The 19,464-nt window shown below is 45.1% G+C and overlaps 1 protein-coding gene across 3 annotated transcripts in view; it reads left to right on the top strand.

Annotated features, from left to right (window-relative positions):
- The first annotated feature begins 421 nt into the window (after window positions 1-421).
- The window catches only part of ctif (CBP80/20-dependent translation initiation factor), a 455,795-nt gene continuing 436,752 nt past the window's right edge, over window positions 422-19,464 (top strand). For all 3 annotated transcript variants that reach the window (XM_072497444.1, XM_072497443.1, XM_072497442.1), the window contains exon 1: window positions 422-495. The gene's annotated coding sequence lies outside the window, so the exon portion shown is untranslated. The remainder of the gene's footprint in view (window positions 496-19,464) is intronic.

Below are 19,464 nucleotides of genomic sequence, written 5' to 3'. Positions count from 1 at the left end.
ATTCATTCAGTGAAAAGGTGACACAAAGGTTGTTAACTCTCAGGTATGGTGAAAGGTTTGATAAATTAGATCAAGTGAGATTACATTTAAGACATTGCCATAATCAGTCTGAGATTAAATCTGCATTATGAGGAGTTGGCTCGGCAACTAATGCCCTGGTGCCTCCAGAAAGTTTCAATTGGACATTTTAACACTCTGGAACAAGAGGAGAATGAATGTTATTGTTCGTGTTTGCAATGAACTACAACTCCCAGAATGCCGAGTGCAGCAATGTCCCTGTCCAGAGGAGGGTGCCGGGTCCGCGTCACATTCCCGCATCTTTGCGTGTATTTTGTGGCACTAGGATCTTGGTCAGAACCCCCTGAGCCTGGGTTTCGGGAAAAGTGATCCACTCCCAGGAAGGGGTGGTGGGGGTGGGACGGGGTGGGGGGAAGTGTTTAGTCTGAGGAGGCATCCAGAACCCCCCTCCGAAGCGACCCCAGGAGTATTTCAAAGGTCAGACAATGATTACTGGAACCATAAACTGGAGTTTACTGTGTTTGTGTGGAATACCGTGTAGCATTGTATGGTGACTCTGAGACTGGTAAATGTTGTAGTTTCGATTTGTTACCATGAGGAAATTTAAAATGCTACAAAAGTAACATTAGATTGCGGATATTTTATTGCGAAGGAGTTGCACTCATTTGACACCGGCTTGTGTCATTGCAGGGAGAGTTTAGTAGCTTGAACCGTGTCAACCCCGGCTACATTGTAAATATGATCAATGGATGGGACTGTTGGCTGCTGAAACGCAGCAACTGGGATTGTCTATATCTTGCGTATTGCAGTGATTTTTTTTGATGTTGTAATGCTCACCTTGTAGTATACTGTAAATAAGAACAAATTGACTTGCTCAATGTCGTTTTATGAAATTTGCAAAGTGGGTGTGTGATTAATGTGATGAGCTGTCTATGGGGATCTATGACAAAGGGGATCGATCTCGTTATTTAATTATATATATATATATGCAGTGGGCAGTGACACATTTAACTACGTTTGACATTTCCAGTTGATTTCTAAACAAATGTTGGCAGAAGGGGCAGTATTAGAAACTGTACAATTTCCACCTTTCACCGTTGGCTGTAACCTAATTGTCAACGTATTGTATTCCTAGCATTTCTTCAAAGATTGATTCGCTGCGATCATTTTGTAAGGAAGGCTTGTATTAAGGGGTGTATTTATATCCTTCTGTCAGTGGTAATTCATGTTTAACATGAGCGATCCGCAATGACAAACGGTCCTTAAAAGGATTGGGCGCGGCAGCTTGTCTCAGACCTTTTCCTTTCCTCCCCCACCTCCTCTGTATTCACCGTCAGAATCCGAGAACGGCCCCTTTCTCCCTGTCTCTCGGCCGGATGAGCTGGCCTATACCGCTGAGTTGAAGTAGCCGAGTCGAGACAGTATGAAGGCGGGCAGGGGGTGGGGGTGAGGCTGCCTTGTGGACCTTGACCAGCTGCTGCCACGTGACAGGCAGACCATTCCTTTAAAGTCAGGCATTTCCTGCAACAGTCGGGATGAGATGCGCCTCAGCAAAACCAGCACTTCTGGGCTACTTGCTATTGAGCAGGGAGTGCGCTTGCTTGGCTCTGACCCCTGTTGGAAACATAAACCATCTTCAATGAAGTCAAACCAAACCTAATTTGATTTATTCTATTCCACTGTTCTTCTGAAATCTGGAGAGTACTCCTCCCAAAAGGACATGGGTCCCGCTTGATGTGTAAGGCTAGACAGACCTCAAGCCTCAACTATAGTTATTTGGGCACAGGGATATTACAGTTGAGTTTGATCCTGTCCATGCCGAGCGCCCCCCACATGCACTGTGTCGCGAGGCACCAATGGATAGCAGGACTACTGTCTGATTTTTCCAGTCTACATGTGCAGGCCAATAGCAGCATTCTATCGCTGCTCATCATTAGGTTAGCTAACTCAGCACAAAGCAGGATTGAACCTAAGACTTCCTCTTTTTATTGCATAGTTACCTCATCGTATGTTTAACCCTGACCTTTTAATGGCAATTTAATTGGATAGGGTCACATCAGAATGAAGAAAGAACACGTCTCATTTGCTCAATTTTAAGTGCTTAACCCAGAGCTACCAACATCTGTGTTGATGTTTCATGTTTTATCAGTGGGTTTTTTTCAGCATTTATATGTTATACTTCTGTAATTAATTTTAAATTGTGTAACTCTATCTAATTAAACAATGTTTCATGCAATTTGGGCATATCATTTTGAGACTATTTGGATGGAAGGTACAGGCAGAGGAAATTAGTTTTCTCTTGTAACTTTTCTCCTTCAGAATGCTTTGATTTATTCATTGTGGTATGTTTTCAAGGGTAACAGTTGCCCTCTGGTAACTTGCACAAATGTTGATTACCGATCAGCAAATGAATGTTGCCATTTACTGCCATGGAAATGGAATGTAAAATAGAGATGCTTTGCTACAATTGTGGGACCACATCTGGAGTACTTTGTATCATTTTGGTCTCCTTATTTGGAGAAAAGATAGAAATGTATTGGAAGCAGTTCAGAGAAGGTTGATGCGACTGATATCTGGGAAGAGGGCTTGCCATATGAGGAAAGGTTAGGCAGGCTGTGCCTGTACCCATTGGAGTTCAGAAGATTGAGAGGTGACCTTATTGAAACATACAAGATCCCTAAGGGACTTGACAGGATGGATGCTGAAAGCATATGTCCCCATGTGGGAGAGTCTTGAACTAGGGGCAACAGTTCAAAAATAAGGGCCAGAATTCTCCGATCCCGCGGTCAAGTTCTGACGCTTACGTTCGCAGCGGCGGGAGCGACTCTGGCGTCAAAAGGGCCTGCAGGCCCAGGCAGTCACCCCATCCTAGGAGGCTAGTACGGCGCCGGAGTGGTGTCCCCTGGTCCGGTGGTGGGTTGCCGTCTCCGTGCCGGCCCCCAGGCAATATGGCGGAGCCCTACAGGGGCGTGGCGTGGAGGAACATAGGCCCCCCACGGAATTAGCCCGCCTGCCGATCAGTAGGCCCCAGTCGCGGGCCTGGCCACCGTGGAGGCGGTCCCAGGAGTCGGATCCCCCCGCCCCCCACCAGGACGGCCCCCGCAGTCAGAACTCCGAGGTCCCGCTGGGTAGGACCATACGTAACCCATGCCGGCAGGACTCAGCGGGCACTCGGCCCGCCGAGGCGCGGAGAATCGCCGGTGGGGGGCGCTTTCAAAGGCCCCCGACTGGCACGGTGGCGACCCCGCGGGCGTGATTGGCACCGATTTTCTGGTCGCCGGAGAATCGGCAGCCCGGCGTCAGAGCGGTGTGGCATGATTTTCGCGCCCCCCCACCCCGCCGCCGATTCTCCGACCAGGCGTGGGATCGTAGAATCCCGACCCTGGTGTCTCCCATTTAAAATGGAGGTGAAAATAAATGTTTTCTCTTGAGGGTTAAGTGTCTTTGGAACTCTATTCTCCAGAGAGCAGTGGAGGCAGGGTCAATTAATATTTTTAAGGTAGAGGAAGATAGATTCTTGACTAAGAAGGGTTCAAAGGTTATTGGGGGTGCTTGGAACGTGGAGTTGAGGCCACAATTAGATCAGCCATGATCTTATTGAATGGTGAAGCAGGCTTGAGAGGCTAAATGGGCCTGCTCTTGCTTCTATGTTTGGATGTTCATATTATCTGAATATTAGCTTAATGTGGGCCATATGATATCCTTACCTGATCTCTCTAAATGCACTGTGTGGTGTTCAGAGGTGAGAAACCTACCAGATTTTAAATTCCTTGGCATAAAGGCTGAGTCCAGTCCGATACGTTTGTGACCTTTGTTGCAGTTTGTTATTGGAGAGACTAAAATGTGACAACACTTCTGAGACCACAATAGAAGATGTAGACATTGATATTAACTTGGTTTTGGACCATTATGCTATGAAAGTAATGACCCCAAGACAATTGACTGATTATAGTGTCATCCAAGTTAATATCAACTAACCTGACATGGTGAATAAGCTGTGGTGCTTGGATATTGAGTTATTACTTATGAAATACAGAAATAACCCTGGCTTTCTGCGTCTTAATTTGTCAATGTGCAAGTTTATCCACCTAGGAGTTTTGTAATCTTGTGATGTATGGGTGAAACATTTATACTCTGTCCACTTAACATTGAGAAAACACAAAACAAACAGCTCACTTATGAACACAGGAAATAGAAGCAGGAGTAGGTCATTTGACTCCTTGAGCCTCCTCTGCTATTCAGTTATATCAGGTCTGCCCCTTTAAACTTGTCAGGTGATAGGACATGTAACTATATGACATTAGAGGATGGGAAGAATTTGAGATTGTGTAGCAACAATAACAATAAAGTCCCTTCCCATCCTGTGTTGTGTGTTAATATTAATCTAGCCAAAGTGTTCTGTACATATTAGAGGGTGGCAAGTATTGTGCCTTTGTTTAAGAAGGGCCGCAGGGAAAAGCATGGGAACTACAGACCAGTGAGCTTAATGTCTGTAGTGGGTAAGTTGTGCGAAGGTATTCTGAGAGATAGGCATTTAGAGAGGCTAGGACTGATTAGGGACAGTCAGTATGGCTTTGTGAGTGGAAAATCATGTCTCATGAATTTTTTTGAAGGGGTAACCAAGAAGGTAGATGAGGGCAGTGCAGTCAACGTTGTCTGCGTGGACTTTAGCAAGGCCTTTGACAAGGTACCGTGTGTTAGGTTGTTGCATAAGGTTAAATCTCATGGGATCCAAGGTAAGGTAGCCAATTGGATACAAAATTGGCTTGACAACAGAAGATGGTTTAGAGAGTTGTTTTACAAACTGGAGGCCTGTGACCAGTGGTGTGCCTCTGGTTGTGCTGGGCTCACTATTATTTGTTATTTATATTAATGATTTGGATGAGAATTTAGGAGGCATGATTAGCAAGTTTGCAGATGACACCAAGTTTGGTGGCATAGTAATAAGTCTTACAATACCAGGTTAACGTCCAATAGGTTTGTTTCAAACACTAGGGGCGCGATTCTCCACTTCCACGCCGAAGTGGCTGCGCCGTCGTGAACGCCGTCGAGGTTCACGACGGCGCGGAACAGCCCCGGTCCCGACCGATTCAGGCCCTGACAATGGGCCAGGATCGGGGCCGCGTCATCTACACGCGCCAGGCCTTGCCGCCCGCGTAAAAGCGGCGCCGCATAGATGACGCGGCCAGCGCCGCATAACGGGCATCATCCGCGCATGCGTGGTTGCTGTCCTCTCTAAGTCCGCCCCGCAAGAAGATGGGGGACGGATCTTGCGGAGCCGCGGAAGGAAGGAGGTCCTCCTTCAGAGAGGACGGCCCGACGATCGGTGGGCACTGATCGCGGGCCACCCCACATTTCAGGTAAAGCCCGGTGCAGGATTCCCCCCCCCCCCTGCAGGCCAACCCCCAGGTTATCTAGGATTGCAATGGGATCTTGATCAATTGGACCAGTGGGCCAATGAATGGCAGATGGAGTTAAATTTATATAAGTGTGAGGTGATGCATTTTGGTAGATCAGATCTACTCAGTTAATGGTAGGGAGTTGGGGGGAGTTATAGAACAAAGAGGTCTAGGAGAACAGGTTCATAGCTGCTTGAAAGTGGAGTCACAGGTGAACAGGGTGGTGAAGAAGACATTTGGCATGCTTGGATTCATTGGTCAGAACATTGAATACAGGATGTCTTGTTGAAGTTGTACAGGACATTAGTAAGGCCACACTTGGAATACTGTGTACAGTTCTGGTCACCCTATTACAGAAAGGATATTATTAAACTAGAAAGAGTGCAGAAAAGATTTACTAGGATGCTACTGGAACTTGATTGTTTGAGTTATAAGGAGAGGCTGGATAGACTGGGACTTTTTTCCCAGGAGCGTAGGAGGCTTAGTAGGGTGCCCTTACTGATGTTCAAAAATAATGAGGGGCATAGATAAAGTAGATAGTCAACATCTTTTCCCAAATGTAGGGGAGTCTAGAACTAGAGGGCATAGGTTTAAGGTGAGAGGGGAGAGATACAAAAGGGTCCAGATGGGCAATTGTTTCACAGAGGGTGGTGAATGTCTGGAACAAGCTGCCAGAGGCAGTAGTAGAAGTGGGTATAATTTTGTCTTTTAAAAAGCATTTGGACAGTTATATGGGTATAAAGGGATATGGGCCAAATGCAGGCAATTGGGGCTAGCTTGTGGTTAAAAACTTGGCGGCATGGACAAGTTGGGCCGATACTGTTATATTTAATATAATAATCTTTATTGTCATAAGTAGGCTTGCATTAACACTGCATTGAAGTTACTGTGAAAAGCCCCTAGTCACCACATTCCAGCGCCTGTTCGAGTACACAGAGGGAGAATTCAGAATGTCCAATTCACCTAACAAGCACGTCTTTTGGGACTTGTGGGAGGAAACCGGAGCACCCGGAGAAAACCCACGCAGACACAGGGAGAATGTGCAGACTCCTAAACGACCCTCTTATGGACTGACCTCATTAACACTACTCCCCTGTATGCTTCACCCGATGCCGGTGCTATGTAATTACATCGTGTACCTTGTATTGCCCTATTACGTATTTTCTTTTATTATATATTCATGTACTTAAATGATCTGTTGAGTGCTCGCAGAAAAATACTTTTCACTGTATCTTGGTACACGTGGCAATAAACAAAATGCAATTCCAAATCCAAATCCAGACTCCGCACAGACAGTGAACCAAGCTGGGAATCGTAACCTGGGACCTTGGAGCTGTGAAGCAGCAGTGCTAACCACTGTGCTACCATGCCATGGGTAGTTTGTTTGTATAAAACAACAGAGACAATTTGTGCATAACTCAACTCAACAAATTCCTTCATTGTTGTTGTGCCAAAATCCAAGAAATTCTCCACCTAAGGACAAAGGAGCCGCGCCTTCACCCCGAGTCCTCAGCTGCTCCTCATACGACAAGCTCTTCATTTCAGGGATCATTCTTGTCAGTCTCCTCTGGACACTTTCCAAGGCCAGCACATCCTTCCTTTAGGGGCCCAAAACTGCTCACAATATTCCAAATGGGATCTGCCAAAGCATTATTCAATCTCAGAAGCACATCCCTGCTCTTGTATTCTAGCCCTCTCGACATGAATGCTAACACTGCATTTGCTCCCACTAACTGCCGACTGAACCTGCACGCTAACCTTAAGAGAATCTTGCACAAGGACTCCCAAGTCCATTTTTGCTTCTGAATTCCTAAGCATTTCTCCATTTAGAAAATAGCCTATGCCTCCAATCTTCCTTCCAAAGTGCATTACCTCACACCTTTCTACATTGTATTTAATCTGCCACTTCATTGCCCACTCTCCCAGCCTGTCCAAGACCTTCTGCAGCCCTCTTGCTTCCTCAATACTACCTGTCCCTCTACAGATCTTTGTATCATCTGCAAACTTAGCAACAGTGCCTTCAGTTCCATCTTCCAGATCATTAATGTATATCGTGAAAAGCTGTGATCCCAGCACCGACCCCTGAGGCACACCACTAGTCACCGGCTGCCATCCTGAAAAAGACCCCTTTATCCCCAGTCTCTGCCCTCTGCTAGTCAGCCAATCCTTTATCCATGCCAGGATCTTACCCTTAACACCATGGGCTCTTAACTTATTTAACAGCCTCCAAGCGGCACCTTGTCAAAGGTTCTCTGGAAATCTAAATAAATCACATCCACTGGTTCTCCTTTGTCTAACTTCCTTATTACCCCCTCAAAGAACTCGAACAGATTTGTCTGACATTTGATGAAGCCGTGCTGACTCAGTCCTATTTTATCATGCACTTCCAAGGACACTGCAGATCTCATCTTTAATAATGATCGAAGTCAGGCAAAAGTTTCTCATCTTCTGCCTCCCTCCCTTCTTAACAGGGGTGTTACATTAGCCACTTTCCAGTCTCTGGGACCCTTCCTGCCTCCAGTGATTCCTGAAAGATCACTACCAATGCTTCCACAATTTCCTCAGCTATCTCTTTTAGAAATATGGGGTGTAGTCCATTCGGTCCAGGAGATTTAACCACCTTCAGTACCTTCTCCTTAGTGATGGCCACGACACTCACACGTGCCCCCTGATTCTCCTGGAGTTCTGGTATCCCATTGGTGTCTTCCACCGTGAAGACTGATGCAAAGTAACTATTCAGTTTCTCTGCCATTTCTTTGTTCCCCATTACTACTTCTCCAGCCTCATTTTCCAGTGGTCCAATGTCTATTCTTGCCTCTCTTACCTTTTATACATTGAAAAAGCTCTTCCTATCTTCTTTTTTATTACTAGCTAGCTTACACTCATATTTCATCTTTTCTCCCCTTATTGCTTTTTTAGTTGTCCTCTGCTCGCTTTTAAAGGCTTCCCAATCCTCTGGCTTCCCACTAATTCTCGCCACTTTGTATGCTTTTTCTTTTTCTTTTATGCTGTCCTTGATTTCCCTCATCAGCCATGGATGCCTTGTCCTCCCCTGGGCATGTTTCCTCCTCCTTGGGATAAATTTCTGTTGTGCCTCCCGAATAACACCCCAAAACACCTGCCATTGCATTTCCACTGTCTTCCCTGCTAGGTTCCTTTTCCAATCAACTCTGGCCAGCTCCTCCCTCATGTCTTTGTACCTTTTATTTAATTTTATACCTTTACATCTGATTCCAGTTTCTTCCTCTTAAACTGCAGGATAAATTCTATCATATTGTGGTCACTGCTTCCGAAGGGCTTCCTTCACCTTAAGATGCCTAATTGAGTCTGCCTCATTACACATCACCAAATCCAGAATTGCCTGTTCCCTCGTAGGCTCTGTCCCAAATTTCTTTTCTTGGGATCCACTACCGACCTGATTTTTCCAGTCCACCTGCATATTGACGTTCCCCATGATTATTGTGATATTGGCTTTCCTATCTCCTGATTTATTTTCTGCCCCACATCCTGACTACTGCTATGGGGCTTGTACATAACTCCCATCAGGGTAATTTTACCTTTGTGATTCCTCAGCTCTTCCCACACAGATTCTATGCCTTCTGATCCTGTATCGCTTCTTGTTATCGATTTAACTTAATTCCTTATTAACAATGCAGCCCTGCTCCCTCTGCCCATCTGCCTGTCCTTTCGATAGGACACATATCCATGGATATTTAAATCCCAGCCCTGATCCCCTTGCAACCACGTCTCTGTGATGCCCACAACATCTTACTGGCCAATTTCAATGTGTGCAACAAGCTAATTTACCTTGTTCTGTATACTATGCACATACCCTCAGTCCTGCATTGACCACCTCCCTTCTCACTCTTGTCACCTCTTTTGCTCTGCCTGAGGGTGATGTTGTTCTCTTATTTTTGTTCTCTATTTCCCCTTCAGTTATTACACCTTCTAAGCTAACGCTCTGGTTCCCACGCTCTGCAGCACTTTGGCAATCCCCACTGCGACTGGAACAAGCTCCGCAGTGCCTCGGCCATTCTCATGTGAGAGCGAGACATGTCCAGCAGCACCTTATCAAGGTCAGCCCGGGACTGGATCAGGGCGGCACGGTAGCACAGTGGTTAGTACTGTTGCTTCACACTGCCAGGGTCCCAGGTTCGATTCCCGGCTTGGCTCACTGTCTGCACGTTTTCCCTGTGTCTGCGTGGGTTTCCTCCGGGTGCTCTGGTTTCCTCCCACAAGTCCCGAAAGACGTGCTGTTAGGTAATTAGGACATTCTGAATTCCCCCTCCATTTCCCCGAACAAGCACCGGAATGTGTAACTTCATTGAAATGTTAATGTAAGGCCACTTGTGACAATATAGATTATTATTATAGTGAGTTGAACATTATGCTGAGACCCTCAGCCATGGCCATCACTGACTGCGCCACACCTTGGACACCTCCACTAATACTGCATCGTGCACCAGGGTCTCCATTACAGCCACTGCACTAACAGAGTTGGCATCAGTGCCATGCATTGTCGGCGACATCCCCTGTGCCCATAGCCTCTGGGACTCCTCCAATCAGCTATGGACCTGCTGGAGTGTCGCTGACATCTCCCTCTGAATGTCCCGGCCGCTCCTTAACGTCTCCATCAGCTCCGGGATAGCCTGGTCCATAGGCTCGGCATCTGGCTGGGACCCAGCTGGGACCTGGGATCCAGCAGCCTTCTGGCGGTGTGGTGCTTGCCAGAATGTGACCCAGAAGCCTGACCACTAACTTTGCCTACCGAGGTGTGTGTCTCAGAGCTGGTGGAGGGTGGGGATAACAGCTGTGATGCATCGATTGTGGCATCCTCGGAGCTCTCCTCTGAGGTGGTCTCATGGGAGGCAGGGGATGGGGCCACCCCAGATGGGCCGTGATATCATCTGAAGGATCTGCAGCAGAATGAGGGATGGGACAGTCTGTATGGCAATAATAACTCACGTGTGCCAGGTCCTCCAGGTGGGGCCCGATGGATCCTCACTTCTGTATCGTGAGCCGACCTCCGCATTGGTGACCGCTCTGTCTTTGGCCATCCCCGTAACATCCAGGGCCCATTCCTCGAAGGAGGTGAGGATTCTTATGTCCAGCACCCCTCCGTAAGTCTGCGCCCTCTCCTGGCGTTTGTGGGACAGCTTGTCCTGCGGAGGCACAGAGATGGCATCATTAGCCACATGTGTGGTTCAAAGTGGTGGTGAAGGCAGGGTTGGGGTTGAACAGAGGGGGAGTGAAGGGAGGGTTGGGGGCACATCGTGGGCTGGGGACTGCTTGCATGGGGGCAGGAAGGTTTTGGGGAGTGCCAGGTTGGGAGGGCGGCAGTGGGGGGGTGCGGGGTGGTGTCAACTCACCCGTGCGGTTCAGTGTAGGTCATTGACCTACTTGCGGCACTGGAGTCCAAGTCCTCCTGGTCACGCTTCCCAAGCTGACAGCCGCTGCAACTTCATCCCAGTTGGCACTGGCCGCTCTGTGCCTCACCGTCCGGACCCTTGGGAGAACAGGACATTCCTCTTGCCCTCAACTGCATCTTGGAGCCTCCCCAGGTCTATGTCTCAAACCTTGGGGCCGAGCATCTTGTTGCCATGGCTGCGAGCTGAGTGGGGTTAGCTGTGCAAGTGCTGTTTAAGTGCTGTTCAACCTTGTTAGCGGGGGGCGCTGGTGAGCGCAGTCTTAGCAAAACGGCTGGCAAGCCTTCATTTGCGGCATGAAAATCGTGTTCGTTAAGTGGACAAATCAACGTTGTATTGCTTTGCCAACCTCGCCGGGCCGAGCGCCGGGAAGCTCGCAGCATTTCCCGCTCACTACCACACTTAGAAATCTTTTTGGAGAATCGTGCCCATTGTCTTTAGTTCATGCTCCTTTATTTGCATATCGTTCACTATTACGCACTGACAAATAACTTTAAATACTGATTCCTATTTTTGTCATCTTGGCACCTTTGTCTATTTCATTATTTACTGGACCTGATGACCAGGATTCCCGCATTCGGCCAAACTAGGTAAAAAGTTGAACGCAAAATTAGTTTCTACAATTCTTTTCACTAGTTTTAAAATAGTTATTGCACTGGTTGCCAGCCCAACCCATAAAACTGACCATACTCTCGAATAAATCACTTGCTACTGCATGTTTCAGCTCATTGCGCTTGTTTGCAGGCCTTCGAGGAAGTTGTTTATAAAGAAAAAACATTTTTTTAGGTGCAAGGCTGCTAACATGCAGACTTTAAAAGGCTTTGACCATATATTTTTCTAAATCTCTGAAGAAACTGACCATTGTACACCGAATATACTTGAGTGCAACCTCAACGGAATGTGCGGGTGTTGAGCTGAGGGAGTTTGATGAGAAAAGGAGAGGTGCTCCTTTGCTTTTTCTAACTTTTTTATCCTGTACGAACTGATTGTTGTTCTACTACAGGGAAGAAGCTAACTGTTTGGTAAGTATCCGGTAGGTAGTCAAAGCCTTTTCTACTCCTAAGGTTTAAAATATCACTGGAATTTATGATCAGTTGAATATATATTTAAAATATATAATTGAATCAAGTAAGTAATTAATTAAAGCACATAAGTATGGCTGGAAAAGTGATGTGTCATGGCTACTGCATACCAGCTCTTGCATACCAATATTATAAGCATGTCTGCAGAAGGCTTGATGAGCTTCGGTTCACAGTCATTGAGCTGAGGGCTGAGCTGCAGACACTGAAACACATCGGGGAAACCGGGGAGTTTCTTGGACACTTGGTACCAACAGGCAGTCATACCCCTTAGGAAAGGGTCTTCGGAGTCAATGGGAATCAGCCGCAGGGTTGGGTGGGGTGGAAGAGAAGGACATTCTCTGGTGGTTGGAGTCATAGCTGGCACAAAGGAAGATGGTCGTGGTTGTTGGCGGTCAGTCATCTCAGGTCCAGGACATCACTGCAGGAATTCCCTAGGGTCATGTCCTAAGCCCAACCATCTTAGCTGTTTCATCAATGTTGCCCTTCCATCATAAGGTCAGAAGTGGGGATGTTTGCTGATGACTGAAATATGTTTAATATCATTCATGACTCCTCAGATGCTGAAGCAGTCCATGCCCAAATGCTGCAAGACCTGAACAATATCCAGGCTTGGGCTGACAAGTGGTAAAAAGCATTGGCACCACAAAAGTGCCAGGCAATGACGATCTCCAACAACAGAGAATCTAACCATCTCCCCTGGACGTTCAAAGGCATTACCATCACTGAATCCCCCACGTTCAACATCCTGGGGGGTTACCATTGACCAGAAACTGAAATGGACTTGTCAAATGGATACAGTGGCTATAAGGGGAGCTCAGAGGCCAGGAATACTGCAGCGAGCTACTCCCCTCCTGGCTCCCCCAAAGCCTGTCCACCAACAATAAGGCACGAGCCAGGAGTGTGATGGAATACTCTCCAATTGCTGGATGAGTGCAGCTGAGATGACTGATCTCCAACACTCCAGAAGCTTGACACCATCCAGGGCAAAGCAGCCCACTCAATAGGCATCCCATCCACAAACATTCACTCCCTCCACCACCAACGCGATGCACAGTGGCAGCAGTGTGTAGCAACTACAAGATGCAGTGCAGGAACTCACCAATGCACCTTCGACAACACCTTCCAACCCACGACTACTATTATTAGAAGGACAAGGGCAGCAGATACCTGGAGCTTCCCCTCCAAGTCACTCACTGTCCTGACTTGGAAATATATTGCCGTTCCTTCAATGTTGCTGGGTCAAAATCCTGGAACTCCCTCACTAACAGCATTGTGTATGTACCTACACTTGATGGACATCAGCGGTTAAAAAATATAATGTTATTATTTATTGTGAGGGGAATTGATTACAAAGGTAAGGAGGTTATGCTTTGGTTATGCAGAGCCTTGGTGAGGTCACATCTGGAGTACTGTGTACAGTATTGGTCACCTTATTTAAGGAAGGATGTAAATGTGTTTGAAGCAGTTCAGAGAAGGTTTATTGACTAATACCAGGAATGGGTGGGTTATTGTATGAGGAAAGGTTGGAGAGGTTGGGCTTGTATCCACTAGAATTTAAAAGAGTAAGAGGTGACTTGCTTGAAACATCTAAGATCCTGAGTGGCCTTGACAGGTGGATGTGGAGAAGATGTTTTTTCTTGTGGGAGAACCGAGAACTAAGGGAACTGTTTTAAAAATAAGGGGTTCGTCATTCAGACAGACGTGAGATTTTTTTCTCTTAGAGTCATGAGTGTTTGGAACTCTCTTTCTCAAAGGGCTGATGAAGAAGTGTCTTTGAATATTTTTAAGGCAGAGCTAGATAGATTTAGCATTTGTATGTCGGACAGAATAAAGGATTATGTAGTTACTCCAAGGAATGAAGGAAAGACTTGCATTTGGATGGAATTTTACCCCAACTCTCAAAAATTGGCCCCTTCAAGCCTTGCTCTGTCATTCATGAGATCAACCTTCCCGCCCAATCCACAAATCCTTTAATTCCTTTAATACACAAAAATGTATCAGCCTCTGTCTTGAACATAGTCAACAATTGAGAATCTACAGCTCCGTGGGGTAGAGAATGCAAAGATTCTTGAGCTTTTGAGTGAAGTAATTTCTCATAAAGGGATGAATCACCCTTTAGTCTGAGATCTTGGGCCCATGTTCAAGATTCCTCAGTCAGGAAAACAGTTTCTCAGCATTTACCCTGTTAAGTTCTTTAAGAATTCTATTGTATGTTTCAATTGCATCCCCTCTCATTCTTCTAAACTCCAGGGAACATAGGCCTGGTGTACTCAATCTCTTGTCATAGGAGAATAGCACACTGGGCTAAATTGCTGGCTTTTAAAGCAGACCAAGCAGGCCAGCAGCACGGTTCAATTCCCGTACCAGCCTCCCCGAACAGGCGCCGGAATGTGGCGACTAGGGGCTTTTCACAGTAACTTCACTGAAGCCTACTTGTGACAATAAGCGATTTTTATTAATTTCATTCATTCTTTCCAGAAACCAGCCTGGTAAACAGTCATTGTATTTCTTATAAGGCGAATATTGACTTTCCTTAGTAAAGGAGACCAAAACTGCATCACAAAAAAAGTCATGGAACATTTCCTTTCCGAATTGCTTGCTGTTTATTTTCTGTGATTTATTACATTCAACGAATCATTTCATAAAGACTACATTTTTTTGAATCACATAGGCATTCATTTTGTACACAAGGCCCCCCCACCCCCCACACACACACATACACAGATGTGAACCCCTGGTTATTCTATTTTTATGGCAATTTGGTTAGAGGAAAATTATTAATAATAATAATCGTTTATTGTCACAAGTAGGCTTCAATGAATGATGTGAAAAGCCCCTAGTCGCCACATTCCAGCGCCTGTTTAGGGAGGCCGGTATCGGAATTGAACCCGCGCTGCTGGCCTTGTTCTGCATTACAAGCCAGCTGTTTAGCCCACTGTGCAAGGATCCTGGGAGAGCTCCTTGTTCTTCAAATTGTGAGAAGGCATTATGAATGTCAACCTGAATTACAGGAACAGCCAGGTTTAATGGCAGTTCTTTGCCTCAGCACAGGACTGTAGTTTACATGTAAATTATTTGCTCATGTCCTGATCTGTTGCTGAAACCCACAAGTTTCTGAACCCGAGGCAACAGTGCTATTAGCTGAGCCAAACTGGGATTTCACAGTGAATTGAAGTTTAGTGCTAATCAGAGCATGCAGGTGATGTCATCAAGAGTTACCCAAGAGAATGTTCATGTTGTTTTACTATTAGAAAGGAGGTGTATTTTTGCGATGTTTGAAAGTCCAGGTAGTTCCCTACAGTGGGAAGCAACAAGTTGTAGTAGGTGTCCAAATGAGATATAAATATTTTGGTTGTGAAATTTACTAGCCTCATCAAGGCTTGCGAGATCTTTCCGTCTTGCCACTGTATGAAGCAATAATCTTCTTTATTGTCAAAATTGTAGCCTAAATATGACTCGGTAATAACGTGGATGGTTAAGGTATCCAGCATTGGAGAGTTATTAGGGAATGGTTAATTTATAATTTCCATATATTAGATCTTGCAAAGCAACCCTCACTGGACTGGTTTAAATATGCACTGTGTTTTCCCTCCGATGTTGACAAAACTGTGTTATTCTTTTTTTCAACTTTTCTGGACTCTGATGGTAGACTAAGGAATATGTTTGGGCTGGATTTAATGCTCCTCTGCTGGCGGGTTTGAAGGCGGGAATGGCATGTTAAATTCTGTGTGTGGCCTACCCACTGCCTGTCTGTCTATCCCTGCCCCCACTACCAGCTGTGGGGGTGGCCTGCCCACCAGTGGTGCAATTGAGGCCCTTAAGTGGACCTCATGCCACTTCCATTGAATTAGCAAAGGGAGAGGCCCACACCAAATGGCTGCTAAGCTAGTGGTGGGCAGTTTGGGAGGGCTCCCCTCCTTAATTGCCCCCCTGGACCCATCAGATGCATTCTAACAATAATGTGTCACACCCTTGCAGGTTACTTGTGTGGGTATATGTGTGATTACTTCCATTACCTCTTGAAGCTCATGGTTCAGTCCCAGGCCTGATGAATGGGAACGTGGAGGGAGTAGCCCAGCAAGATTCATGGTTTGGGACGAGATCGGGGTGAAATCTGAAAAGTAGAAAGACTGGGGCTAAAAGATTTAATACTGTGTGATCTCATCTATCACACAACCAATCTTATTCTGAATACCTTTCATTGTGAACCTGCAACGGAGATATTCTCTGAAGTAGATAATACATTTTAACATTAACTTCTCCCTCGTCTCATAGCAGCAAACAATAATTGATAGGAATCTGTTTGGACCATATTTCACATTAGAATGGATTGCTCATGCATCTGGGAATGCCCAGCAGTTAATATTAATTTGCTGGGAATACAACCAACCCATTGCTGTTTAACTGTTTGTTTATAATCTCACTGTTTAGATGATTTGTACTGTCAGGATCATTTCTAGCTCATGATTTTTGCCTTTTGTGTGTATGCTCCCAATTGACAAATGATGGGAGTCTCTTCTGCATTTGATCTGATCATTCTAATTTGTTGTCAAATGTCAGATCAGTTGAATTCAACTGCATTGAATTACTGAAATAGATATTTTACTGAGGAAGTTAGTTATATCTTGATCGGAGTGCATTATATTCAGAAGAGATATAGAACATAGAACGATACAGCGCAGTACAGGCACCGAAACAAAAGCCATCTAACCTACACTATGCCATTATCATCCATATGCTTATCCAATAAACTTTTAAATGCCCTCAATGTTGGTGAGTTCACTACTGTTGCAGGTGTCCATTAGTATTGTGTGATCATTGCTGAGTCATTGAATATGTTCAAGGCTGGGTTTGACAGATTTTTGAAGTAGAAGGGGGGCCAGAATTATGGGTGACAGACAGGAAATTGAACTGAGATCACAACCAGATCAGCCATGATCTTATTGAATGGCTGAGCAGGCTCAAAGGACTGAATGGACTACTCCTGCTTCTAATTCCTATGTCCCAGTGACATTGTCCAGTATTTTCTGTTTTGTATTATACAATCTCAGCAGGTCTGACAGTATCTGTGGAGAGAGAAGGGAACTAACATTTCGAGCCTGGATGACTCTTTGTCAAACTCTTTGTATAATATGATGTGTTGATTATCAGGGATGTTGTATAATAACTACAAGGGTGTTTCACCTGAACAGTGTGTGTAATGTGTCCCTGGTTGTTGCATCTCAATAACACTTATCTATGAGTATTATACCACTGACATAATGTATTTTGTAGTAATGTATGGGAGTCATGGTATTTTCCAGAAACAGTTGGTAAAACAAATTCTGACTATTTCTAACCTATTACAATGATCAGTATCAAACCGGCACAATTTCTGTCTGTTTTCACCCAAAATCCAAACATTGAGTGGGATTCTCCGTCCATACGTGGCAGCGGGATTCTCCAGTCCCGCTGCAGTGAATGGACGATTTGGCTGAGTGACAAATTCTCCATCCTCACTAGTAGCAGTAGTGAGGAGCACTTGCAATGGACCCAACCATTATGTTCTTACCAGCAGGAGTGGCTCAGCAGCAATCCGCATTGGGAGGATATTTAATTTCTTAGAACATGAGAAGTAAGAGCAGGGATAGGCCTTTTTAACCCTTCACATCTATTCCACCATTCAATAATGTCATGACTGATCTTTTCCCTGCACCGTTCCCATGCCCCTTGATTCCCTCAGTATCCAAAAATCTTTAAATTCACTGACTGAACATCTACAACCTTCAAGGAAAAGAATTTCAATGATTCACAACCATTCGAGTTAAGAAATTTCTCCTTATCTCAGTCCCAAATGGCTAACTCCTTTTTTTGAGACTGTGACCACTGGTTCTAAGTTCTAAGGGATACATCTACCCGGTCAAGCCCCTTAAGAATTTTATGTTTCAATGAGAATATCTCTCATTCTTCTCGACTCTTGGGAATATGGCTCTAATCTACTCAATCCCTCCTCTTGGGTTAAAACCCTTGTCCCTGGAAACAGACTAATGAACCTTTGTTACACTTCCCCTTTAGGTAAGGAAACCAAAACTGTACACACCACTCCAGGTGTGGTCTCACCAACACCCTATGTAATTGCAGTTAAACTTCTTTACTCTTATATTCCAGTCAGTTTGCAATAAAGGCTAACATACCATTTGCCTTGCTAATTGTGTGCTGGACCTGCACGTTAAGTATCTGTCCAGATCCATTGTTCTAAATAGCTGAGGTGTTGGCACCAATCCTTGCTGTACACCATTGGTTACATCTTGCCAACACAAAAATGACCCCTCTATTCCTACTCTCTGTTTTCTGCCCATTAACTAATTCGTAATCCATTCTAATATTTAACCTTGTGAGCTCTAATTTCATATTTTTTATTCTTTCATGGGTTGTGTGCATCACTGGCAAGGCTTGTTGCATATCCACTAAATGCCCTTGAACGGAATGCATTTCGGAGTCATTGCTGTGGATTTGGAGCCACATGTAGGCCAGAACAGGTAAGGACAGCAGATTTCCTTCCCACAACAGGCATCAGTGAACCCCCAGCTGGGGTTTTAAGACAATGCAGGATCGTTTCATGGTCACCATTACTGAGATTATCTTTTAATTCCAGATTTTGTGTATTAATTGAATTTTAAATCTCACCGGCTGCTGTGGTGGGATTTGAACCAATGCCCCCAGAGTATTTGGCTGGGTCTCTGGGTAACAAGCAGGTTGATATTACCACCATGCCACTCATGTAACCTCATGCGTGGCATCTTACCTGTTTGTCTATTGGTCCCCCTTTATCTACCTTGCCAATTACAACATCAAAAAACTCTTCATGGATGTATTGAACCTGATTTTTCCTTCATAAATCTGTGTTTAATTTGCCAAACATACTGTGCTTTTCTAAGCTCCTGTTACAAATTCCCTAAATGGTAGATTCCAGTACCTTTCCTCCTACTGATGTCAGGCTGAATGGCCTGTTGTCTCTTGTTTTCTCTCTTGCTCTTTTCTTGAATAAACAGGGTTATATTTACATAGGAACATCGGAATTAGGAGCAATAGGCAATTCAGCCCTTCAAGCCTGCTCCGCCATTCTATCAGATCATAACTGGTCTCTTCCTTGTCTCAAATCCACCTTCCTACCTGTTCCCCATGTTCCTTTAACCTGTTTTTAAAATCAGAAACATACCTATCTCCTTATTGCAACCATTTAATGATTCAGACTCCACCTCACTATAGGGCAACGAGTTCCACAATTCACCACCCTCTGTGAGAAATAGTTCAACCTCATCTGTTTCAAATCTACCGCCTCTCAACGTACATCCGCGACCTCTCGTTCTAGATTGTCCCACAAGGGGGAACATTTGGTCTACATTTATTTTGTGAGGGCCACGAAGAATCCAGCACGAGTTTTAAGGATACAAAGTAATAACATTTATTTACAATAACATATCTATATAACAGCAGCAGCAACTTCCCTTGCTGCACACTTCTTCCTGCTGGTTCCTAAACTGGCAAGCTTTATTTATA

The sequence above is a fragment of the Scyliorhinus torazame genome, chromosome 3 (genome assembly GCF_047496885.1).
Source record: "Scyliorhinus torazame isolate Kashiwa2021f chromosome 3, sScyTor2.1, whole genome shotgun sequence".
Classification (NCBI taxonomy): Eukaryota; Metazoa; Chordata; class Chondrichthyes; order Carcharhiniformes; family Scyliorhinidae; genus Scyliorhinus; species Scyliorhinus torazame.
Note: the sequence above shows the minus strand (reverse complement) of the source record. Positions and strands in the feature narration are given on the sequence as shown.